At 43.2% G+C, this 27,328-nt stretch overlaps 1 protein-coding gene across 41 annotated transcripts in view; it reads left to right on the top strand.

The window, feature by feature from the left end:
• Positions 1-27,328, top strand: part of BASP1 (brain abundant membrane attached signal protein 1) — a 1,209,505-nt gene that overhangs the window by 993,001 nt on the left and 189,176 nt on the right. The window contains exon 1 of one of the 41 annotated variants that reach the window (XM_050794721.1): positions 3,414-3,418. The exons of 38 other annotated variants lie outside the window; for them this stretch is intronic. The gene's annotated coding sequence lies outside the window, so the exon portion shown is untranslated. 2 more of the 41 variants (XM_050794723.1, XM_050794759.1) reach the window with 2 other exon arrangements.

Genomic DNA, 27,328 nt, shown 5'->3' with positions numbered 1-27,328 from the left:
TTGTTTCAAGGGTAAAGCATAACACTTAATACTAGATTTCAGCCCTAAGTTTTTGAGTGCAGATTAAATCATTATTTCTTGGCTAGAAAGCCAGATTATAGGCTGGGCATGATGGCTCACGCCTGTAATCCTAGTACTTTGAGAAGCCGAGGCGGGCGGATTGCCTGAGTTCAGGAGTTTGAGACCAGCCTGGCCAACGTGGTGAAACCTTGTCTCTACTAAAAATACAAAAATTAGCCAGGCATGGTGGCGGGTGCCTGTAGTCCCAGCTACTTGAGAGGCTGAAGCAGGAGAATCACTTGAACTTGGGAGGCGGAGGTTGCAGTGAGCAAGATGGTGCCATTGCACTGCAGCCTGGTGAACAGAGCAAGACTCCATCTCAAAAACAAAACAAAACAAAACTAGATTATAATTTTTCTTCATATTTTTAGTTGGTGCCCTAATGGAATAGATTCCGTTTTCTATTCTGACATATGAATTACTCTTGTAATTGTCAAACTATAAATGTTATTTCTCTCTCCTTGTTTTACTTCCAAGGAAACCAAAATCATGGTATTTTGAAGACCAGAGATACGAATCTCCGTCATTTGGCATCCCACTGACCCCAGATCTGTTTCATTGCTGATGCTCTACTGCCAAAACGATCCAAGCTGCCTCCTCTAGGCCCAGGGACTATGGCAAAAGAGGTGGGTGTGTAAGATTGTAAGGGCTGGCTTTCTGGGAAAACATTAGGTCAAGGTCAAACCCTCCAAATCAAGAAGGGGGTACAAAAATGCCTAAACAGCTGGTAAAACAAGTTTAGCTGCCTTCTAAACTATTATGTGTCACTTTTACATCCACCCCAACCATAAAAATGTTCTACTTACTATAGAATTAAAGAAAATTTTTTACCAACAGGATAAAAATACCTTGGAACAAGTCAGGCACGGTGGCTCATGCCTATAATCCCAGCACTTTGGGAGGCTGAGGTGGGCGGATCATGAGGTCAGGAGATGGAGACCATCCTGGCTAACACGGTGAAACCCCATCTCTACCGAAAATACAAAACATTAGCCGAGCATGGTGGCGGGCACCTGTAGTCCCAGCTACTCGGGAGGCTGAGGCAGGAGAATGGCGTGAACCGAGGAGGCGGAGCTTGCAGTGAGCTGAGATCATGCCACTGCACTCCAACCTGGGCGACAGAGCAAGACTCTGTCTCAACAAAACAAAACAAAACTAAGCTAAACAAAACAAAACAAACAAACAAAAAACCTTATAACAAAGCCTCCTAGGTATAATACTCCCAATTATGAGTTGTGAAGATAAATCTCTCTATCTTTATTTTTCAGAACAATGCTTATGTTTTGTATAGCTAATTGCTATATGTCTGTAGCGAAAACCAGGCTCACAGTAGCTCAACACATAGAAGTTAAAAGTAAGCCCGTCTTGTAACTTTTCCTTTTGGTTTTGTTGTCAGCTTTTTAACTTAAAATAATAATTTTAAGAAGTAACAAATGCCTGTCCACATTCATTCTTATCTGGCCTAGAACAATTAATTGGCTATAAGTCTTTTGACTTTTTTTTTTTTTTTTTTTTTTTGAGACAGAGTTTCGCTCCTGTTGCTCAGGCTGGAGTGCAATTATGACTTCTCCTGTGACAAAATCTCCTTTTCTTTCCCAAATACCAGTATATGTGCAATACGAAGGTGGTAGGAAAAATAGATTTGTCTACTGTTAACAAGTCTATAACAATTTAGACATTTAGGACCAGGCATTCCTTGCACTGGATTTATACTCTTCTCAGGATGTTATACCTGTGGAGATATATTGGCTGGAAGAGAGACTCAAATTAATGGATTCTGAGTTAATGTTGGTCCTACAATCTTCACGTAAGATTTATCATAAAGTTCAGCCTGGCATGGTGGCTCACGCCTGTAATCCCAGCACTTTAGGAGGCCGAGGTATAGACAGGGGTATAGGTAGGGGTGTAGGCAGGGAAACTAGTAGTTTTAGAACCATCATGCCTAATAGCAACCAATTAGCAGATAAATATCTCTTTAGAAACTTATATTAAAGCTTTTGCCTTGCTCGATATTTTTTGAGGGTTCAGATGAGTTTATATATTTTATGTTACAACTTCATTGAGATATAATTCATATGTCCTATAATTCACCCACTTAAATTGTACAAATCAATAGTTTTTACTATTAGTAGGTAACAATCACCTATAGCAGGTAACCATCACAATAGAATTTACATCCTCCAAAATAATCCCACAACCATTAGCAATTACTCTCCGCTCCATATCCCCTCAATCTTCCCAGCCCTAGAAAACCACTCATCTGACCAGGCATGGTGGCTCATGCCTGTAATCTCAACACTTTAGGAGGCCGAGACAGGCGGATCATGAGGTCAAGAGATCGAGATCATCCTGGCCAACATGGTGAAACCTCGTCTCTACTAAAAATACAAAAATTAGCTGGGCGTGGTGGCAGGCACCTGTAGTCCCAGCTACTTGGGAGGCTGAGGCAGGGGAATCTCCTGAACCCGGGAGATGGAGGTTGCAGTGAGCCGAGACTATGCCACTGCACTCCAGCCTGGTGACAGAGGGAGACTCCGTCTCAAAAAAAAAAAAAAAAAAAAAAAAAAAAAATCACCAAGTTCAAATGCCCCTTTATAAGGAGGGTAAACACATTGTGAGTCTAATTAAAGAATATGATGATGCATGCAGTGATTTTTTTGAGCTGGTTAGGTTGTTTACTGCTTTCTGACTCTACTTATAATCTTACTGGATGCCTAATCTTCTCTATCTTTATGGTATTTGTCACTGTATTAGCATTATATAGGTCCTGTAAATGTTATGCCAGATATAGCAAGAGGAAAAAGGCACAATTGAAGACCCAGATCATGATAGCTCACAAAATGGATCTGATGCCAGTTTTTTTTTTTTTTTTAGACTAAACCGTAGGCCTGACTCCATCTCACCCCTTAAACAATTGGCATTACATCAGGTCAGACCATGTCCTCTCCCCCATGACCCCCATGATCCAAATCGCTAATATTTAAAACTATTACCGCCAACCTGACTACTCTAGGAATGAGCCTTCCTAGCTGTGGGACCTGTTGCTGTTCGGCCTGTATATGCATGCTATGGAATGCTTTTTGGCCAAGACTGGAGACTGAAGACTAAACTCTGCTTTTTTTTTTTCTTGCCCAAATTCCTATCTAAGGGGTCTGCGGAGTCATTCCCTACGAATCATAAATTCTCATCAGATGCGTTTTATTTGACCCTATAGATCATGATTTACTTTCCCACCTGACTCTGGCATAACATTACAAGACAAAGAAGAAAATAAAAATATTTTACCCCAAAACATTTTTCTTTGCCATATTTTGAAATGGCCCTACAAAGCTGTTCTTTGCGAGTGGGGCGGGGGGGGGGGGGCCGGGGGGGGAATTTGCGTCTGTAAAGAATCTCTATTAACATAGTTAGATCTTTTTCCTCCAGGCCCTACCAATCCTAAAGAGATTAATTCAGATCTGAATAGGAAACATTTGTCACCCATTATCTCTAAGGGCAGTCTCTATAAGACTTCAGTATAACTTTGGTCTCCACAATCTTTATCTTAACCTGAACATTCCCTTTCTGTCTATCCCAGGACTGGACAAACTCAACCAATTGTCAACCAGAAAATGTTTAAATTCACCAGAAGCCTGGAAGCCCTCACTTTGAGTTGTTCCGCCTTTCTGGGCCAAACCAATGTATTTCATGTATTTCTTAAATGCGTTTGATTGATGTCTCATGCCTCCCTAAAATGCTAAAACCAAACTGCACCCTGGCCACCTGCCACCTTGGGCGTATGTTCTTAGGACCTCCTGAGGGCTGTGTCACAGGCCGGATCACTCATATTTGGCTCAGAATAAATCTCTTCAAATATTTTACACAGTTCGACTCTTTTCGTCGACACAGACACTATAGTTCTTTTTACATAATTTTTTAAATTTAATTAATTTTTAAATATATATAGAGAGAGATGCAGTCTCACTACGTTGCTCAGGCTGGTCTTGAACCCCTGGGCTCAAGCAGTCCTTCCGCCTCAGCCTTCCAAAGTACTAGGATTACAGGTGTGAGCCACCATAGCCAGCCCTAAACCTAGTAGTTCTAATTTCTTTTCTGTTCCGCAACACTCAGTTGGAAGGGCAGACCACACCTATCTGGGGTGGATAACTTTAAATTGAACATGTCTCGCAAATCATCTTGACTGATGGGCGTGGGTATCCTATCCCCACCCCAAGCCTTTTTCTTGAGAATCAATAGTGTGAGGAAAATAAGATGGATTCAGGTCATTTTGGGGCAGCCAATCTAGGACGGCCGAGCTTTCAGGACTGGTGATACACACACCTGTGCCAGCTTGGATTTAGGAAAGACAACTTCATTTTATCAACAAGAAAAATTAGAGTCCCTGAAAGATCTCGTTCTGTTTATTTTTTCCTAATATGGCTTTTCTGGGGAATAAGCGACGGCAGAGTAGTTTAAAAGCTGTCGCTCGTTGGCCAGTGGATCTCTACCCTGTAAAAATATTATTAGTTCTTGCTGAGTGGGAATCTGAATATCTTGGAGATATGAATGGGTGTGGTTGCTGCTCTATTTAGAGCTGACTACAATCAGCACTTAGAATTTGTCTGGCTGGTTCGCCAGAGGGAGAGTAAGAATCCTTGAACTAGCCACAATAACCCTTTCCTTCCAACCTTGTAGCTCTGTGCACGCCCTTACAGATAAACCAGCCTACTCAATGCAAGGGCAGCTCCCGCCAGTTTCTCTCGGGCTGCTGTCCAGGCAGGTGTCTAGAAGCGTGATTTACGATCGTGATGAGTAGGCAGATTGGGGCTGCTTCTTCCACTGTTGTTTGCCTAAGGGACTAGTATGACTCCCACTCTCCATTTCTGGGAGTTTTTGAAGTCCAAGGATAAAGATTTAATACATGAAGGTAAGAGGCCCCTCTGCACATCTTCTGCATGCTTCTCTGACCTGGCTTTCATTGGGGGTGGTCTGACTGGGCCGTAAGCCAGATGAGGGATGAGGCCAGAGGCTCATGTTTGCCCCCTGGCCGCCCTTCTGAGGTTCCAGGAATCCTCTATCTGTCTCAAATATCTTGCCAACTCGAAAACTCCTCACGGACAAAGAAATCTATATATTTTAAGTAGCATTGAATTCCAGAATCCAGCTAATGCAGGATCTATTACAGACCAATAAACCAGAATAATATGTGCATAAAAAGGTAGATGCCTAGGAGAGCCTGCATCACCAGCCAGAATGTGGATCCATTATTTCATTGTAAAATACACAAGCTGTATGTAAAAATATACATGTATAATTTAAACAACACAATAAACAGCTTTTAAACCACCACCTATGCCAAGAAATGGAACATCACCAGTCCCCCAGAAGTTTCCTGTGTGCTCCACCCAGATCGTATATCCTTCCTTCTCCCACGCCCCTCAGAGATAACCACTGTCCTGAATTTCGTGTGAATGATGCCCTTGCTTTTTAGTGCCTATGTATTTCAGTAAACAGTGTACACATGTTTAGTTTTGCCTGTTTTGAAAATGTCTTTGAAATCATACTTTATGATTGGTTTCTTGGGCTCAATATTCTTTTTGAAATTGAGCCAGACTGGCGTGTGTAACATGATCTATTCATTTCACTGCTGTGTAATAGTCCATGGTATGGATAACCGGTACCTTTTAATCATTCCACTGCTGATATGTAACTTGAATTATTTCCTTAATGAAGAGCACTGCTAAAAACACGTGTCAACATGCTTCCTGGTACACAGGTGTCAAGTTAAATTTGAACTGCTCTTTGTTTACCAGACTATTTTCATTGAGGGATCATCAGCAAATGAGAAAAGTCCTCTGGACTGGAGCTGCCAAACATTTGACCTATTTTAAAAAGTGAGAAGAGTTGGCATCTGGAATCCATTGCCCAATGGGCATGGTGAGGAATCTTGGCAAAATTCTGAAACAAAATTCGATGTGATTTGTGCTTAAGAATACAGTACTTAAAAAGAATGAGGTTTCCATGACTTAGTATAATGTCACAAAAAATAAGCCAGGACATGTTATTTTAACAGTCCTTTTGGTACAGTCACTGCACCGATAGGTCCAAGAAGTGCTACATTAACCTTATTTTCCATGGAGCATTCTATGAGGCTCTGTATAGATTCCCCCATGATAGAACTACTCACAATGGCTGGTATTTGTCTACTTTTCTACATTTCTATATTTGTCTAATTTTCCATATCACAGACTCACGTGGGCAGGGGTCTTATCTTGTTCATCTAAGAAAGTGCTTGGCTCCAAGCTTGTCCTCTCTAGGCATTTGTTAAATAGATGCTCTTCTTGAAGATAAGACCAAGAACATAAGATCTGCAGTGGCGTGAGACCAGCCTGGCCAACATAGTGAAACCCCATCTCTATTAAAAATACAAGAATTAGCCAGGTGTGGTGGCGGGTACCTGTAATCCCTGCTATTTGGGAGGCTGAGGCAGGAGAATCGCTTGAACCCAGGAGGTGGAGGTTGCAGTGAGCTGAGATCATGCCACTGCACTCCAGCCTGGGAAGCAATGTGAGACTCCGTCTCAAAAAAAAAAAAAAAAAAAGATCTGTAGTGATATAGACTAGGCAGAGGTATTGGCAGGGGTGTAGGCAGTGGTAGGTGGTAGACAGGGATATAGGTAGGGGTGTAGGCAGGGAAACTAGTAGTTTTAGAACCATCATATCTAATAGCGATCAATTAGCAGATAAATATCTCTTTAGAAACTTATATTAAAGCTTTTGCCTTGCTCTATATTTTTTGAGGGTTCAGATGAGTTTATATATTTTATGTTACAACTTCATTGAGATATAATTCATATGTCCTATAATTCACCCACTTAAATTGTACAAGTCAATAGTTTTTACTATTAATAGGTAACCATCACCTATAGCAGGTAACCATCACAATAGAATTTACATCCTCCAAAATAATCCCATAACCATTAGCAATTACTCTCCGCTCCATATCCCCTCAACCTTAGAAAACCACTCATCTGACTGGGTATGGTGGCTCATGCCTGTAATCCCAACACTTTGGGAGGCCGAGGCAGGCGGATCTTGAGGTCAGGAGATTGAGACCATCCTGGCCAACACGGTGAAACCTCGTCTCTACTCAAAACACAAAAAAATTAGCCAGGCATGGTGGCGGGCGCCTGTAGTCCTAGCTACTCGGGAGACTGAGGCAGGAGAATCGCTTGAACTTAGGAGGCGAAGGTTGCAGTGAGTTGAGATCACGCCACTGCACTCCAGCCTGAGCGACAGAGCGAGACTCTCAAAAACAAACAAAACCCACTACTAAAACAAACAAAAAAACAAAAACACAAAAACAAACAGAAAGAAAACCAAGTAACCTACTTTATTTTTTATTTTTTAAAATTTTAAATAGAGAATGGGGTCTTGCTTTGTTGCCTAGGTTGGTCTCGCACTCCTGGGCTGAAGTGATCCTCCCACCTTGGCCTCCTAAAGTGCTGGGATTATAGGCATGAGCCACTGTGCCCAACCCACTAATCTACTTTTAGTCTTTCTATAGATTTGCTTATTCTGTATGTTTCCTATAAATGGAATCATACAACATGTGGTTCTTTTGTGACTGGCTTCCTTCTCTTAGCATAATGTTTTCAAGATTCATCCATGTTTTATTTAGCATGTATCAGGACTTCATTCTTCTTTATTGTTGAATAAGATTCCATTCCATGGATATAACACATTTTACTTATCCATTCATCAATTGGTGATCATTTGGGTTGTTTCCCCTTTTTGGTTATTTTGAATAATGTGGATATGAACATTTGTGTACAAATTTTCGTATAGATGTATGTTTTCATTTCATGTCATTTATCTTGGGTATATACCAAAAAGTGGGATTGCTGGGTCAGATAATAATTCTCACTTAACTTTTCCAGGTACTTGTCTTGGCCGATATTTTAATAAGTGATGTAGGCAAAGACAAAATTATAATGGCCAAACTTGTGAATGGTACAAATCTACAAGGAGTCAGTGCTGTGGAGTGACACTATTCAATATGGTAGCAACTGGCCACAAGATTGCTGAGCACTTGAAATGTGGTTACTCTGAATTAAGATGAGCTAGGAATATAAACGACGTATTAGATTTCAAGGTGTTATTATAAAAAGTAATGTAAAATATCTTAATCTTTTTAAGCTGGCTGGGCACCATGGTTCACACCTGTAGTCCCAGTACTTTGGGAGGCTGAGGTGGGAGGATTGCTTGAGTGCAGGAGTTTGAGACCAGCCTGGGCAAGTGCAGGAGCTTGAGACCATCTCTACAAAAAAAGTCAAAATTAGCCAAGCATGGCAACTTGCACCTGTTGTCCCAGCACTTTGGGAGGCTAAGGTGGGAATATTACATGAACCCAGGAGTTTGAGACCAGCTTGGGAAACGTCGTGAGACCCCATCTCTACAAAAAAATTAAGAAATCAGCTGCGCATGGTGGTATGTGGCTATAGTCCCCAGCTACTTGGGAGGCTGAGGCAAGATTACTTGAACCCAGGAGTTCAAGGCTGCAGTGAGCTATGATCACACCACTGCATTTTAGCCTGAGCAAGAGAGTGAGACTCGGTCTCAACAAAAAGGCGGCTGAGGCCCGGTGAGAATTCCAGTGGAACCTCAGCAGCTGCTGGCCAGGTACTAAGCCTTTCACTGGCCGGGCCTGCAGTGCACGCCGGCCGCTCCGAGTGCCAGGCCCGCTGAGCCCGCACCCACCCGGAACTCACGCTGGCCAGCAAACGCTGTGTGCAGCCCCGGTTCCCACCGGCACCTCTCCCTACACACCTCCCCGCAAGCAGAGGGAGCCGGCTCTGGCCTGGGCCAGCCCAGAGAGGGGCTCCCACAGTGCAGTGGCGGACTGAAGGGCTCCTCAAGCGTGGCCAGAAGGATGGAGAGGCCGAGGAGGCACTGAGAGTGAGCAAGGGCCACCAGCACATTGTCACCTCTCATCAACAAAAAATATTTATGCCAATTACACTTTGAAATGATAACATTTTGGCTATATTAAAGTAAATAAAATATCTTATTAAAATTAATTTTACCACTTATTTATTTATTTTTGAGAGACAGGATCTTGCTCTGTTGCTCAGGCTCCAGTGAAGTGGCAAGATCACAGCTCACTGCAGCCTCAACTTTCTGGGCTCAAGTTATCCTCCCACCTCAGCCTTCCAAAGTGCTAGGACTACAAGCACACACCACTGTGCTTGGCTAATTTTTACTGTTTCTGTAATGGGGTCTTGCCATCTTGCCCAGGCTGGTGTCAAACTCCTGGACTCAAGCAATCCTCCTGCCTCACCCTCCCAATGTGCTGGGATAACAGGCATGAGCCACTATGCCCAGCCATGGAATCTTTATACTTTTAAAATATGGCTACAGTTGTGCCTTGTATTATACATATGTGCCCCACATTGTATTTCTATTGAGCAGCGCTGCTGTGTTCTTTTGTGTTGATTTCCTCCTTCAAACATTGGGTGGATACTAACCTGGTAGGGTTTGGAATCAGTCAGACCTGGATTCCTCACTCTGTCACCCAGGCTGAAGTGCATTGGTGCAGTCTCTGCTCACTACAACCTCTGCCTCCTGAGCTCAAGTGATTCTCGTGCATCAGCCTCCCCAGCAGCTGAGGTTACAGGCATGGTGCTTTTTTTTTTTGCATTTTAGTAGTGATGAGATTTCACCATGTTGGCCAGGCTGGTCTCAAACTCCTGGCCTCAAGAGAACCAACTGCCTTGACCTCTCAAAGTGCTGGGATTACAGGTGTGAGCCACTGTGCCCAGCCTCAAAACCAGATTCTTCTTAGCTGCAAAGCTATGGACAAGTTACTTAATATCTCTAAGTCTCAATTCTGTTAACTGTAAAAATTAAGCAATAATAACTTTTATTTTATCAAAATGTCACAAGGATTCAATAAAAGCAATTACATAAAGAACTTACCTGAATGCAGGCACATGAGGAAGAGCTAAATAAATGTTCCTTTTCTTTCTCCTCTCCTTTCCTCATTCCCATTCTGTTAAGTGATAAGTAATTAACATAGTCAGAAGATTTATAGTTCTGGGTGGTAACATGTGCCACCTTGTGTGACTTACAGTATATTTACTTTCATAAGGGACTTCAAGATATTATGCATGATGGAATGACTTCAGTGGTTGCATTTTTGGGTAGGCAAGATCTCATAAATAATATGAATAGCCTCTTTTATCTCTTCTGTTATCAGGGTAGAATTTAACTTTGCCTGTTTGCAATGCGATGTACTCCAAGTCTTAAAATAATGCCTAGTTGTTTGAACTTTATGCAGCACGGGGGATATGTGGAGATTGAGATGGTTCACATGTGTTTCAGAATTGTCATTCGAACCACTCAGAACTCATTCAATATGGAAAACTAAGTGAGAACTTCTCAAGGGAACTTGTTCTCTTTCCAAAGGTTGCTGGAATTTCCTGTTTCTGTTTGTACTCAAAATATCACATAAAATTCTGTTTTCTCTGAACACTTTGGGTCCTGGCTTGACCCAGGAAGGCGTAGTTTAATTTAAATGAAAAACACACACATCAGAGACTCTTCACCATCTTCCTCAGTTCTGAGGTATGTCTGGTGGACCAAAAGCTGTTTTTCTCCCAACAACATTGATCACTGATTACACTCGCTTCACCTCTACTGAGAAAATTTACCTCTTCTCCAGAATCAGTAAATATCCACATTTTTGTTTTTACTGTAGTAAAATGCACAAAACATAAAGTTTACCAACTTAATTTTTTTTTTTTAGACAGAGTCTCGCTCTGTCACCAGGCTGGAGTGCAGTGGCATGATCTCAGCTCACTGCAACCTCCGCCTCCCGGGTTCAAGCGATTCACCTGCCTCAGCCTCCCAAGTAGCTGGGACTACAGGCGTGCACCACCACATCCAGCTAACTTTTGTATTTTTTGTAGAGACAGGGTTTCACCATGTTGGCCAGGACGGTCTCGATCTCTTGACTTCGTGATCTATACACCTCGGCCTCCCAAAGTGCTGGGATTAGAGGCGTGAGCCACCATGCTAGGCCCAACTTAACCATTTTTAAGTGTACAGTTCAATGTCATTAAATACATCCATAATGTTCATAATGTTACACAACCATCACCACCATCCATCTCTGTAACTCTGTTCTATCTTGTAAAACTGAAACTCTTCTACCCATTAAATAACTGCTTCTCATTCTCTCTTACTCCTATGCCCTAGTAACTATCATTCCACTTTCTGTTTCTATGATTTTGACTACTCTAGGTATCTCATGTTAGTGAATTCATGCAGTATTTGTCTTTTTGTAAAAGGCTCATTTTACTTGGTATCATGTCCTTAAGTTTCATCCAAGTCGTAGCATATGTCAGAAGGTACTTCCCTTTGAAGGATGAATAACAGTCTGTTTTATGTAGATAACACATTTTGCTTATTCATTCATCTGTTGATGAACACTTGTGTCACTTCCACCTTTTGGCTCTTCTGAATAGTGCTGCTGTGAGCAGGAATGGATCATTGAACTTTTTGCCCTTTTGGAAGCTGATAGAACAGCAAACACAGGCCGGGCATGGTGGCTCATGCCTGTAATCTCAGCACTTTGGGAGGCTGAGGCAGGAGGATCACCTGAGGTCAGGGGTTCGAGAGCAGCCTGACCAACATGGTGAAATCCCATTTCTATTTAAAATACACAAAAATTAGCTGGACATGGTGGTGCACACCTGTAGTCCCAGCTACTTGGGAGGCTGAGGCATGAGAATTGCTTGAACCTGGGAGGCAGAGGTTGCTGTGAGTCAAGATTGCACCACTGTACTCCAGCCTGGGAGACAGAGTGAGACTGTCTCAACAAACAAACAAACAAACAAACAATTGCATCATATACGCAGAGAAATGGATGAAAAAGAATTGGTAATTATTTTTACTTGAGGGAAAAATTAGCCTCTAACAATTTGTTTCATGTAATCAAATAAAACGTCTTAATGCACTAAGAGTTCCAGGCTCACTGCCACAGGTTTATGTAAGAAGATAGAGACATAAAATTCTATTATCAGTATTTAGCATTAATTACTTTTTTCTGTGTGTTTTTCCTCCTTAGGTGGTCTGTATCTAAAAACTCCTACTTGGTATTTGGCATGTAGTTAAAAAAAATAAAAAGTAGGCCAGGCTCATGCCTGTAATTCCAGCATTTTGGGAGGCTAAGGCGGAAGGATCATTTGAGCTCAGGAGTTTGAGATCGGCCTGGACAACATGGTGAAACCCTGTCTCTACTAATGATACAAAAATTAGCTGGGTGCGGAGGAGCGTGCCTGTAGTGTAGTACCAGCTGCTTAGGAAGCTGAGGCGGGAGGATCCCTTGAGCTTGGGAGGCAGGGTTGAGTTGGCAGTGAGCTGAGATTGCACCACCGCCCCACTGCACCTGGGCAACAGAGTGAGACCCCGTCTCAAAAGACAAAAAACAAAAAACAAAACTAATCTCCAAATACTTTTTGGAGAAGCGTAAAGAGTTTCATCTGAGTTAATAGAATGGGTACCCTCTGCAGTCCCTCTGACCATCTTGTTTCCATTTACTTGATTAAGAATTAAACATATTTCAGCCATGTGTGAATTGGCACATTCAAGATTCCTGCTAAAAGTTAGAATTTCTTTGACATCCTACCGCACCCTCTAGAGAAATTTCTAAAGACTTCCTTCCAGCCGTCACCAAAAATGATAAAAGGCCATTTACGGACAGATTTGCTTTGATTGCACCTGCCTAATTGTACAATGGGTAGAAATGCATTTATCGCCATTTCTAGGGCAGTAGAATATTGGAAATAGTAACCTTTTACATATTCTTTGCCTAAAGGACGGAAGAGGCCGTGGCTACGTACTGACAACATTCTTCTACTGAAAAATGCTGTTGCTTGAGAGTGCAGCTGAGGTTATGCCATTTCTCATAAAGTCAAGTAAGAAGTAAAGCAGCGTTGACTCACTAGCTTATCAACTGAAAGAATGCCTTGTAGCTTCTAGTCTGTAAAGCCTCAACTTGTTATTTCTAATATTTACAAAAACGACCAGTTTGTTCCAAGCCTTTTGAACTGAAATGCTGCTGTTCCCTGCAGCAGGAGAACGGTCACGAAGAGGAAGCCAGAGAATCACACGGATTGCTTCTTCCTCCAGCTCTAGGACTGAGAGGGCTCCTCGCCTCCCGAAAAGCAATGCGGCTGACTCTAACGAAATTCACTGTCACCCACAGGCAGTAGCCAGACACACCTACTTTATTTTCAAAATTAAATTGTTTGATGACGGACAGATAAGGAACGGATGGCAGGGAAGGTGGAGATAACAACAGGCGAGTTTTCTGGGTTGATGGGTTTTACCCTATTCCTGTCAACGTTGACCAGAAATCAGAACATTATTCATTGATTTTGGAAATTACTTCAGTTTATTAAATAAATATAATCAGAATAAAAAATAAACTTAAGGAGGTCAGGAGTGGTGGCTCACGCCTGTAATTCCAGCACTTTGGGAGGCCGAGGTGGGTGGATCACGAGATCAGGAGTTTGAAATAAACCTGACCAGCATGGTGAAACCCCGTCTCTACTAAAAATAAAAAAATTATTTGGGCATGGTGGTGTGTGCCTGTAACCCAGTTACTCTGGAGGCTGAGGTAGGAGAATCGCTTGACCCCAGGAAGCAAAGGTTGCAGTGACCTCAGATAGCGCTACTGCACTCCAGCCTGGGCAACAGAGCAAGAGTCTATCTCAAAAAAAAAAAAAAAAAAAAAAAAAAAAATAGACTTAAGGAATAATTAACTCATAATCCACTTCCTTAACGTGACAACTCAATTTTTCCCAGTCTTTGTCTATAATAATTCAGAGAAAATATTGCTTTTTTACATTTGATAACTAACCCTCATGTCATTTAACCAAATGGTTTGATACAAGATTTGAAGCTGTAGAGCTTCAATGAAAACATATCCATACTTATTAAATGGGACAAAGAGAAAGATTATTTAATGATAAAAGTATATAAGCTGCAAGAATGTATTACAGTCACGTTTATGCCAAAGCAGCAAAAAAGCTGAATACATAAAGCAAAAACTCATGCCAAGATAACTTAAAAACAAACAAATTATTCTAGGAGATTGTAATATATCTCTTTCAGGGTGTACTAGGCCAAGCAGATAAAAAGGAAAAATAAGATTTGAAAAAAATATAATAAACAACCTCAACATTTATATACATGACTTTATATCCAGCAGAAAATATATGTTCTTTTGTGACTTTGGGCATTTAGATGATTCAATCACATAACTGGCCACAAAGAAAACATTAACAAATTCCAAAAACTGGAAGTGGAAGTTTTGGAGGCCATATTCTTAGCTGTTATTCCAATAGAACTAGATCAACAATGTATGTATAGATATACCAAATTGAAGAAAGCTCTGCTTAAACTAGTAGTCGAACCTAATTTAATGTTATATGTTATTGGCAAGGAATAATAAATGGTTTAGATCTTATATTAATTTAGAGCTTGTGAATACAGGTACAATCAAGAGTACCAGGTGATTGAGAGATCAAAATTTTATTGGTGGATCTCATCTTTAGAGTACCTGGATGAGTCATCAATCCTGTGAAATATTCTCATAGGTTCAGAAAATCTCAGTAAGGAATGAACATTTGGATCCAAACAGATTACAAACCAAAATGAGCCTTCAATGTTATTTCTTTCTTTTTGGTGTGAAGGAAACAAGGACCGCTGTAACAATGGAGCTTTTCCAAAAGCCGCGATAAGATCTTCCTTCCGTGTCTGGAACTGTACCGTGAAACGCTGGACTCTTACTCAGCACAAAGAGGAAACCAAGGCTTCCTTCCCAGGTCGACTGGCTTCCATGGACTGCAGAGCTGCCTTTTACAAAGCTCTCTGGATGCTGTCAGCCTAGGAACCATTTTCTGTTTCATTCCCCTTGGCATTAGACTAAACAAAGCACTGTGTTTCCATTTTAATATGTGGTCCCTTAAAAGACATTCTTCTCTACATCACAAGGATAAAGCAGTGTAGCTTATGCTTGTTCAGCCTGTTCCATCACTATCACGATTATTTACATTAAATCAAAAATATAGTTCACAAGGTAACCAGTGTGGGTTGGGTTGAGATGGGGCAGGAGTTGTCTTTGATGAACGAAATCTTTTAATTTCAGATAAAGAAAGTTACCCTGGTATATCCCTGCTTAGTGACAATAAGAACATTTTATTTGATCCATTCAATAAACCTCAGAAAGGTAGGTTCTGAAGATGTGAGAGGGGTATAGATGGAGGCGTGGGGCTGTCTCTGATCCTGATGTACAAACAAGGTGTCTGAACAGTTTTTCCGTATTTTAAATCCCCAGTTGTGAAATGAGATCCATTAAGAAATTGAAGGTGAGATGACACTGGCTGGGTGTGAATCATCCCCTGGTAAAGCCCTGAGCTTCCAGAAGATGCCACATTGCAAGACATCTAAAAACACCCAGGGGACCGACTACAGAGCTTTGTTTTAAAATAAAATGGTTACCTTGGAAGATTGGAAAAACTTAAAGGTGCAGGCTTGCACGCTCTTGCTTGCATCTTGCAGGCTTAAACACATGGAATTCTATTGCAACAGTGGTGTTGACAGAGCCAGCGTGTTTCCTTGAAACAAGAAGCCACCCAAATTAACAATTATCATCTGGTGAGACCCTTAAATATTTCCCACTGATTCCTCCTTTTTTCTCTCCCTTTTTTGTTTTGGTTTTTGAGACAGGGTCTCTGTCACTCAGGCTGGAGTGCAGTGGGCAGGATCACAGCTCATGACAGCCTCCACCTCCTGGGCTCAAGCAGTCCTCCCACCTCAGCCTCCCGAGTAGCTGAGACTACAGGTGTGTGCCACCATGCCCGGCTAATTTTTAAATTTTTTCTAGACACGGGGTCTCACTATGTTGCCCAGGCTGGTCTTGAACTCTTGGGCTCAAGGGATCCGCCTACCTCAGCCTCCCAAAGTGGGGGGTTATAGGCATGAGCCTATAGGCATGAGCCAATGCGCCCCGCCTTTTTCTCTCCCTTTGTACCACCGCCTTACTGAGAGCTCCTGCACACGGGGCCTCTTTTCTTTGGAGTCCTTCTCCTTCATGGTGCGGCAGTGGGAGGCGAGGGTAGGGGAGATAGTGTCCATGATGAGCTCTCAGGTCCCTCAACTTGGCTCCTGAGCCTACTTCTCCTCCACTGCTGGCCTGGCCAGGCCCTGGCATTCAAAAGATGAAAACGCCAGGAGGCAGCGATAGAAGGAAGAGGATTTCCCACTCTGCCATCACTCTACCACATGCTTCCGTGGAGTGTAAGGTTAGGCCAGACCAGAACTGGGCTTTCCCTCAACCTCCTTTCTTACAAAGGGGAGCGAAGTTCGTTATATGCTTATTGGGAAGAAATCTGGTTTGGAAACTTGTGGAGCTGATTACTAGAGAATGAAAATATGCCCATGAGCCGGAGTTATTTCTCCCCATCATTGTTTGCTTATAACATAAAAGAAGTAGTAGTATTTATTGTCTCATGTGTAGTAATTGAGAACAGATGCAGGCACACACATGAACTTTTTAAAAAAAACTTCTTGAAAAGAAGCTATTCTTTTTTTTTTTTTTTTTTTTTTGAGACGGAGTCTTGCTGTGTCGCCCAGGCTGGAGTGCAGTGCCACGATCTCGGCTCACTGCAAGCTCCGCCTCCTGGGTTCATGCATTCTCCTGCCTCAGCCTCCCGAGTAGCTGGGAGTACAGGCACCCGCCATCACACCAGGCTAATTTTTCGTATTTTTTAGTAGAGACAGGGTTCCATTGTGTTAGCCAGGATGGTCTCGATCTCCTGACCTTGTGATCTGCCCGCCTTGGCCTCCCAAGTTCTGGGATTACAGGTGTGAGCCACCGCACCCAGCCAAGGAAGCTATTCTGATGTCTAAAACAGCAGAAGCCAGGCTCAGTGGCTCACACCTGTAATCCCAGTACTTTGGGAGGCTGAGGTGGAGGATCACTTGAGCCCAGGAGTTCAAGACCAGCTTAGGCAATATAGTGAGACTCTCTCTCTACAAAAATTAGCAGGGTGTGGTGGCACATGCCTGTAATTCTAGCTACTGGGGAGGCTGAGGTAGGAGGATTACTTGAGCCCAAGAGGTCAAGGCTACCTTGAGCCAAGATAGTGTGCCACTGAACTCCAGCCTAGGCAATAGAATGAGACCAGTCTCTAAATAAGTAAAGTAATGCTGGGCGTGGTGGCTCACGCCTGTAATCCTAGCACTTTGGGAGGCTGAAATAGGTGGATCACCTGAGGTCAAGAGTTCGAGACCACCCTGCTCAACATAGTGAAACAGCGTCTCTACTAAAAATACAAAAAAAGTTAGCTGGGCATGGTGGCGGGTCACTGTAATCCCAGCTACTCAGGAGGGTGAGGCAGGAGAATCGCTTGAACCCAGGAGGCAGAGGTTGCAGTAAGCCGAGATCGCACCTCTGCACTCCAGCCTGGGTGACAGAGCAAAAACTCGGTCTCAAAAAACAAAACAAAGCTAAAATATGTAAATAAAGTGGCAGAAATGTCATTACTTAACAAACATCAGCTAATTATTTTATTATTATTATTATTATACATATTTTTGAGATGGAATTTTGCTTTTGTTGCCCAGGCTAGAGTGCAGTGGCGCTATCTCAGCTCACCACAGCCTCCGCCTCCCAGGTTCAAGTGATTCTCCTATCTCAGCCTCCTGAGTAGCTGGGATTACAGGCAGGTGCCACTACGCCCGGCTAATTTTGTATTTTTAGTACACACGGGGTTTCTCCATGTTGGCCAGGCTGGTCTTAAACTTCCTGCCTCAAGTGAGCCACCTGCCTAGGCCTCCCAAAGTGCTGGGATTACAGGCATGAGCCACCGTGCCCACCTATTTCAGTATTTAAATATGTGATTTGATTGATTGGACCAGCTAACAAAATTGAGAAAAATAATATTCTAGTACAAGACAGGAAACAACAGAGTAAGAGCATTCATTTGGGTATAAGTTGAAGTTATTAAGGACAGCACTTCCTTCCATTATATTGTAATACTTGTAACAAATTTGCACTATAGTTAAAACTTACAACCCAAGACACTTTAAATTCACTGACTGCAGATGAGGTACAAGACCTCCGAGGAAGCTGAGGTCGTAGAATTCAATAAACGTGTAAGTTTGTATCTCTCAGGTGGGCTCTTTCCGCCTACCAGAAGAGCAAACTTTTAGGCTCAATTAGCAAAGGGTGTGCCTAAAGGCCTTAGGCAGTTTTACTCTTCAGGAACTGTTTTTTTTTTTTTTTTTTTTGAGACAGAGTCTTACTCTATCACACCCAGGCTGGAGTGCAATGGCAATGGCACGATCTCGGCTCACTGCAACCTCCGCCTCCTGGGTTCAAGCAATTCTCCTGCCTCAGCCTCCTGAGTAGCTGAGATGACAGGCGCCCACCACCACGCCCAGTCAATTTTTGTTTTGCCAGGTTGGCCAGGCTGGTTTTGAACTCCTGACCTCAGCCTCCGAAGGTGCTGGGATTACAGACGTGAGCCGCCACGACCAGCCTCTGCAGGAACTTTAGATACTCCTGTGATAAGAGCAAACACTTAAAATGCTGTTAACTCATCCAAACTCATGTTCTACTTTATGGCCAAGATCATTAAATCAATTCACTTCTCTTAATCAATTGGCATATTCATTTAGCCAGCTTGGGGAGGGGCGGGGGGAAGTGTTCCTCGAATTGCTTTATCTGCTCATACAAAATCCCGAAGGTTTAAGTAAATGTTAGGACCAGAGGGATTGGCAGTGGAGATGACAGCTGACAATATTTAAAGGCAACTACCAAAATTGATGGAGAGTACAGTAAGTCAATCAAAAAATGAAGAACTTTCTCTTGTTACCGAGAGGAAAATACCCAGAGAAAAACCATCAATTGAAAGACATCCTGCATTGAATCTATGTGATTATTTCCTTCCCTTTTTACCAGTATAAGCAGCATGTAAGTCATTGTTTGATCTTTTCCTGGAGCTTAACATCCATCATGTTGATCTGCTTGGCTTGTATTTACTTATGTTGTACTTAGGTATTTGTCTGACTTTCTTCTTTTCTTTTCCTTTCTTTTCTTTTCTTTTTTTTTTTTTGAGACGGAGTCTCGCTCCGTCACCCAGGCTGGAGTGCAGTGGCGCGATCTCGGCTCACTGCAACCTCCGCCTCCTGGGTTCATGCCATTCTCCTGCCTCAGCCTTCCAAGTAGCTGGGACTACAGGTGCCCGCCACCAAGCCCAGCTAATTTTTTGTATTTTTTTTTTTTTAGTAGAGACGGGGTTTCACCGTGTTGGCCAGAATGGTCTAGATCTCCTGACCTCGTGATCTGCCCACCTTGGCCTCCCAACGTGCTGGGATTACAGGCGTGAGCCACTGCGCCCGGCCTTTTTTCTTCTTTTATAAGGTTAGGGTCTCACTCTGTCGCCTGGGCTGGAGCGCAACAGTGCAATCAATGCACGATTTTTTGCTCCTTAGTTCAGCTAAAATCGGGTTCTTGTCTCACGACCAGGAAACACTAGGTATGTGGACACATTGAAGGGTGAGGAGGGCGGATTTATTAGGCCAAAAGAAAGCTCTCAGCAAAGAAAGAAGAAAGCTCTCAGCAAAGAAAGACTCTGTTGGCACTCTGAGGTGCCAACAGAGTCCCACCTCACAGATTGAACACATGAGCTGAAGAGGCCAGGCTCCTCCCCTCGCATAAGGTGCGAATTCCTGTTGGCTCCACCCCCCATTTCCCCAGTGTGCATGCAGGCCCTGGGTGTGAGCCACTCCACATTGATTTATTTCTCTTACTACACATGTGTTAAGGGATGGAATTTTTCACCACGGGCATGCTTAGGCAAGCCCCCTGTGCACAATGACCTGGGCAGCATTTGGCTGTCTCCTGCCTCTATCATAATTATAGCTCACTGCAGCCTAGAAATCCTGGGCTCAAGGTCCTCCAGCTTCAGCCTCCCGAGTCCCTGGGGCTACAAGTGCGCACCACCACATCTAAGTAATTTTTAATATTTTTGTACAGACCGAGGTCTTACTATGTTGCCTAGGCTGGTCTTGAACTTCTGGACTCAAGCAGTCCTCCTACCTTGGCCTCCCACAGTGCTGGGATCACAGGCTTGAGCCGCTGTGCCTGGCCCGTGTCTGATTTTTCAGAAAGGCTTTTTAAAAGGATTTCTCAGGAGCAGGTGGAGAAAGAAGTTTCTTAAACCTCTGTGTACCACAAGCCAGGAAACTATGAACTAGAATTGAGCATAGTTTGTTGTGATTCACAATTGTTCTCAAACCTGGCTATATTAAAAAACTACTCAGAGTGTTTTGAAGAATACTGATGTGAGGCTGAAATATTTAGGGGAGGCACACGGATGCCTATCACTTACTTTGAAATGTGTTAAAAAATAAGATGGGGGCCGGGCGCGGTGGCTCAAGCCTGTAATCCCAGCACTTTGGGAGGCCGAGACGGGCGGATCACAAGGTCAGGAGATCGAGACCATCCTGGCTAACACCGTGAAACCCCGTCTCTACTAAAAATACAAAAAAAAAAAAAAAAAACACTAGCCGGGCGAGGTGGCGGGCGCCTGTAGTCCCAGCTACTCCGGAGGCTGAGGCAGGAGAATGGCCTAAACCCGGAGGCGGAGCTTGCAGTGAGCTGAGATCCGGCCACTGCACTCCAGCCCGGGCTACAGAGCAAGACTCCGTCTCAAAAAAAAAAAAAGAAAAAAAATAAGATGGGGCCAGGCGCAGTGGCCTGTAATCCCAGCCCTTTGGGGAGGTTGAGGTGGGAGAATCACTTGAGCCCAGCAGTTTGGGACCAGTCTAGGCAACATGGCAAGACCCTGTCTCTACAAAAAATTTTAAAATTAGCCAGGGATGGTGTCCTATGTCTGTAGTCCCAGCTACTTGGAAGGCAGGAGGATTGATTGAGCCTGGGAGGTTGAGGCCGCAGTGAGCCAAGATGGCACCACTGCACTTCATCCTGGGCAACAGAGTGAGACTCTGTCTCAAAAAAAAAAAGAAAAGAAAAGAAAAAAGAGATGGGCTGAGGGATAGCTAGAGGACTAGCTAGATGAATAGGCATGTGATAGGAGAAGTATTGTAAGATGCTAATTGGAGAATATAGGTTTAGGGTGAACATGCGTTTACTGCAACATTATTTTTCTGCATGTTTGAACCTTTCATAATACGTTATGCAAAATAAGTATAGGAAATATGTAATATTTACAATAAAAATAAAAAATGATGGAATACATAGTGGATCTAGTATTCCACTATGTAGACGAATGAATTAGTACGTTTTAAAATTAGATTTCGAAACTCTTTTTGAAGAAAAAATAAGCAAGAAAGAACAAAGAACTAGAAAATATAAAATTATGAGGTGTATGGGATGGTCACAGGAAGAATCCCAGAAAAATAGAAAAATAAAAGTTGAGAAAAGGGTATCTTCGAAAAACAATAAAGGAGAAATAAAGGAGATGGAAAAAAGCACGTGCTGGGTTTCTTTCTCCCTTCGCTTATTGACGAAAGCTGAGTTTCAAGGGGTGGAGCCAACACTGGCATTTTTTTTTGAAAGCTCCCCAGGTGACTTTAATGTGCATCCAGGGCTGAGAATTGCTGGTTGAGAGAAGGCGCCTTGGGAGACTAAAATGCTTTAAAAACAAAACAGTTATAAGAGTATGGAAATCATGAAAATGAAGCAAATTTTAACAACTTGAACTTTCTTTAGGTTCTGAAAGACTGACTTTTATCTATTGGTAACTTCTCAATTGAAATAAAAATAAGGCTGGGCATGGTGGCTCGTCCCTGTAATCCTAGCACTTTGGGAGGCTGAGGAGGGTGGATTACCTGAGGTCAGGAGTTCGAGACCACCCTGGCTAACACGGTGAAGCCCCATCTCTACTAAAAATACAAAAAATTAGCCGGATGTGGTGGCAGGTGCCTGTAGTCCCGCCTACTCGGGAGGCTGAGGCAGGAGAATGGTGTGAACCTGGGAGGCCCTGGAGCTTGCAGTGAGCCGAGATCGCGCCGCTGTACTCCAGCCTGGACGACAGAGCGAGACTCCGTCTCAAAAAAACAAAAAACAAAAAAACCTCAGGTGGGCCGGGTGCGGTGGCTCACACTTGTAATCCCAGCACTTTGGGAGGCTGAGGAGGGTGGATCATGAGGTCAGGAGATGGAGACCATCCTGACCAATATAGTGAAACCCCATCTCTACAAAAATACAAAAAATTAGCTGGACGTGGTGGTGCTTGCCTGTAGTCCCTGCTACTTGGGAGGCTGAGGCAGGGGAATTGCTTGAACCTGGGGCAGAGGTTGCAGTGAGCCTAGATTGCACTACTGCACTCCAGCCTGGCGACAGAGCAAGACTGTCTCAAAAAAACAAAACAAAACAAAATAAAAAACCCGAAAAACTTCAAGTGAAGATAGAGACACCAACATGGGATGATGTCGTGCGAACATGAAGGCCGAGATTGGGATGATGCTGTCTACAAGCCATGGAGAGGGGCCTGAGCAGTCCTTTCCCTCACAGCCTGACTCCTTGACCTTGGTCTTCCTTGCCTCCAAAACTGGGAGAGGATAAATGCCTGTGGTTAGGCCACCCAGTCTGTGGTGCTTACAGCAGCCCAAGTGGCGAAGACAGTGTGTGTCCATCTGATGTTTGCTTCTCCGCCTCCATTATGTTTAACCCTTGCCCTCGGACAGGGCTCTGGATTTGATGAAGGGATGTGATGCATTTCAGGGTCCGGGTATCTTTCAGTGCCACCTTCACTGTTTCCTGCTGGAGGAACTGTCCAGCTCTTCTTCCCAAAGTCCCTATATGGTGTCTCAAATCAGGTGCTCTTTCAGGACTGTGGTGGTTTCTCTGTATAGCTCCAGGTCTGAGGGAATTATGTCAACTCTCTTTTTCACAGTTTATGTAGTTTTAATTTTTGTCCTCACAGTTTTTTTCTCTTTGGTCCTTATGGCTTTTATTTTATTTTTATTTTTTCTGAGATGGAGTTTCGCTTTTGTTGCCCAGGCTGGAGTGCAATGGCACGATCTGGGCTCACTGCAACCTCCGCCTTCCAGGTTCAAGTGATTCTCCTCCCTCAGTCTCCCAAGTAGCTGGGATTACAAGCACTCACCACCATGCCTGGCTACTTTTTCTTTTGTATTTTTAGTAGAGATGGGGTTTCGCCATGTTGGCCAGGCTCATCTCAAGTTCCTGACCTCAGGTGATCCACCCACCTTGGCCTCCCAAAGTGCTGGGATTACAGGCGTGAGCCACCATGCCTAGCCCCTTATGACTTTTAGTTAAAACAGAGGTTTCCAGTAATCTAAGTGAGATATTTTTCTCTCCATCATTGTCATTGAGCTTATGTCCTATATTTGTAATGCAGTTAGATTTAGTGTCACAGCCTGAAATCCATCCTTCAATTCCCTATCATCTTGGCTGAGTTTTTAAAAAAATTTCATAGAGTAAACTTCACTTTCAAAAGAGTACAGTACAGTGGGTTTTGATAAAATGCATAGTGGCACGAATCTGTCACTAGCATAGCATACAGAACAGTGTATACTTTGGGTGATGAAATACACTATGCTATGTATTTCATCAACCAACGAATGTCCCTGTGTGGTCGCTTTATAGTCGACTATTTCCATTCTCCTATCTCCTGGAAATTGTCAACTCTTTTCACTGGTCTCTTATTTTGATAAATTTAATCTTTTTTGGCGGATGTTCTTCCACTTTTTGGTTTGAGGCAGAAGACTAAAATGCAGTTTCCTTACATTTTTGGTCTTTTGTTGCTTTTGGTGGACTTCAGTGAATGCAGTGGAGTCAACATGACTCTCCTCTGTCATCTCTAAGCAGGCATTTAAAGAAGACTTTTGGTGACATTTAAATTTCCTTTTGCCAGCCGCGGTGGCTCATGCCTGTAATCCCAGCACTTTGGGAGGCTGAGGCGGGCGGATCACCTGAGGTCAGGAGTCCAAGACCAGCCTGCTCGACATGGTGAAACCCCCATCTCTACTAAAAATACAAAAAGTTAGCCGGGCCTGGTGGTTGGCGCCTGTAATCCCAACTACTCGGGAGGCTGAGGCAGGAGAATCGCTTGAATCCCAGAGGCGGAGGTTGCAGTGAGCCAAGATCGTGCCACCGCACTCCAGCCTGGGCGACAAGAGTGAAACTCTGTCTCAAAAAAAAAAAAAAAAAAATGTCCTTTCTAATTTTTTCTGAGGCAGCTCTGTTGCCCAGGCTGGAGATCGATCATGTAATCTCAGCTCACTGAAGCCTCAACCTCCCAGCCTCAAGCAATCTTGCCACCTCAGCCTCCTGAGACTGAGTCTATAGGTGTACAACACCATACCCGCTAATTTACAGTTTTTTTTTTCTTTTTCAAAGATGACATCTCTGTATGTTGCCCAGGCTGGACTGGTCAAGCCATCCTCCTGCCTCACCTCCCAAAGTGTTGGGATTACAGGTGTGTGAATCACTGCAGCTTTCCTGAATTTCCATTTTTCAGATAAGCCCAGAGAAGGAATTTATTTAAGAGTAAGAGATTCATGATGAAACAAATATGATATCTTAGATTGTCTTAAGATTCTCTGTATGCCAATAGTTTAGTTTAATTCAATCAAAAACAGTTACAAAAATACATTGTCAAGCACTGAGTATGGGACGTTCCCATAGTCTGTGGGACATAGTGAGGCATACAATTGTAATTATAATCCAGTGTGGTAAGTGTAACACCAGGAACATGGATACACAGATTCACTGGAGTGGCGTCTGGACACCAGATTCTAGAGGAGTAAATTCTACACTGATTAGCAACCGCTGGCTTTAAAGGTGAGATTTGTTACTTCCAGAAGCTGATTTCATCTGTGACAGACATAATTGCTCCCAGTGCCAATGAAACCAAGGTTCCAGGACCAATCCCACATTTAAGGTTTGTTTTTTTTTAATTAATTAATTAATTATTTTTCAGAGACAAGGTCTCCCTGTGTTGCCCAGGCTGGTCTCGAACTCCTGGGCTCAAGGGATCCTTTTGCCTTTGACTCCCAAAGTGCTAGGATTATAGATTTGAGCCACCGCGCCTGGCCTCCAAATTTAGTTTTATTCTGGGGGTTGACAAACTCTTTTGGAAAGAGTCAGAAAATAAATATTCTAGGCTTTGTGGGCCACACTCAGTCTTTGCCACGGGCTGACGTTGGCCGACCCTCGTTGTGTTCTAGAGCACACAGTGAGTCATGCTACACTGCTCTGAATCTTAGGCATGGCCCTAAAGCCGTCAGAAGAGATCTCAAATAGGAATGTCATTCAAAGACAACCAAACTTCAAACATGTTGAAGTGTGGTGGACTGTGTTTTTCTTCTCATTGGCTGTCCCGTCTGGGGGGGTTGAACACATGCACTACTGCCAAGAGGTTGCTCTGTCTACGCTGTGGGTGAATTTACTTCCCCACACACTGATCTCAAGTGTGGCCACATGGCCTGCTTCCATAAAATGTGAGTGGGAATGTGGTGTGCCTCTTCCTAGTGGATACTGAAGAGCCATTGCGTGGTCTTGTCATTTGCCTTCTCCTTCCCCAAGATCAACATGGACCAGGTGAGCTTGATCCCAGAATGAAGACACACAGAGCAGAGTCACAGCTCTCAGCTGACCTGGAAAATAAAAAAAAATTAAACCTTTTCTCTTAGAGGCCTATGAGAATATTTATTTATTTATTTATTTATTTATTTATTTATTTATTTATTTGCTGTCACTGCATAATCTAAGAAAGCTGACTAGTACACAAAGACACGTGTACCCACTGAAGCTATTGCAGTCCGGTCCCATACGTCTGAGCTAAGCAGGCATAGATCAAAATCATGGAGTACAGTTTAACTTATGAATAAACTGTGACAATATAATTCTCAAATTTTTTTTTAAGAGATGGTAGTCTCACTCTGTGGCCCAGGCTGGTCCCAATCCTCCTGCCTCAGCCTCCCAAGATGCTGAGATTATAGGAATGAGCCATCACACTTGGCCTATAATTCTCAATTTTTAATTTTGTCTATAAAGTTGTTTCATTTTAAAGAAGAGGTAAAGCTTGCTATAGATTGCTCAGAGTTCTAAGCAAGGAAAGTTAGTAAAGTAGAATGAACAGGCTGGGTGTGGTGGCTCATGTCTGTAATCCCAGCACTTTGGGAGGCTGAGGTGGGCGAACTAGTTGAGGCTAGGAGTTCGAGACCAACCTGGGTAACATGGTGAGACCATGTCTCTACAAAAATAGGAAAATTAGCCAGGCATGGTGGCAGACACCTATAGTCCCAGCTACTGGGGTGACTAAGGCAGGAGGATCCCTTGAGCCCGGGAGGTGGAGGTTGCAGTGACCGAGATCGCATTCCACTGCACTCTGGCCTGGGTGACAGAGTAAGACCCTGCCTCAAAAAAAAAAAAAAAAAAAAAAAGAACCGGTATGCATATCAAACTAGTGTCAGAATAGCTGATTCTCCAGGAAACCCAGAGAACAGTGAACTCAACAAAATTGTCGCTGTAAAAATAATCTTTTTTTATGAATCAAGGATAGCTAAAAATGAATTAGCAACACCGAAACTATTTCCAAACAATGATCTGTAAATAATAAGCATAGTTTTAATTACTAGACCAAATGACAAAAGCCATCCGTAGTGCTGGGCCGCGCTGGGGGCCGTTTCAGAGCATCAATTGCTCGCAGATAACTGTACCTTCCAGTGTTAAGATCTGTGTCTTTAGATTCCAGAGTCAATGCAGGATTTCGTCCCTGCCAGCTAACGGATATCCATGATGAACTTTTCATGCTGGGTGCGCTTTTGCAGATTGCTCTTACGGAATTAACATATTGATTAATAGTAGTAACTGACATTTACTGAACAGTTGCATGTGCTAAGTATTGTGTTAAGTGCTTCAGGCAACTTCTTCAAGATCAAGGGTACCTTTAACCCTGGACCAACTGTAAAGCAGGTACTGTTATTAATTACTTCTAGCTGCAAAATGAGGAAGCTTAGGCGTAGAGGCATTAAGTAATTTACCCAAAGCTTCACAGCTTACAGTCAGGATTTGAATTCAGGTCGGTCTGACCCTGGACCTCATGCTCTGGCTTGGAGGACACCCCATCTTGTGTTTAGCTGTCTCTCTCTCTGCTGCTGCTGCTGCTGCTGCTGCTGCTGCGAGGCCACGGGGCCTCATAAAAGCTAAATGAGATCAC

This window comes from Macaca thibetana, chromosome 6 (genome assembly GCF_024542745.1).
Source record: "Macaca thibetana thibetana isolate TM-01 chromosome 6, ASM2454274v1, whole genome shotgun sequence".
Taxonomy (NCBI): domain Eukaryota; kingdom Metazoa; phylum Chordata; class Mammalia; order Primates; family Cercopithecidae; genus Macaca; species Macaca thibetana.
Note: the sequence above shows the minus strand (reverse complement) of the source record. Positions and strands in the feature narration are given on the sequence as shown.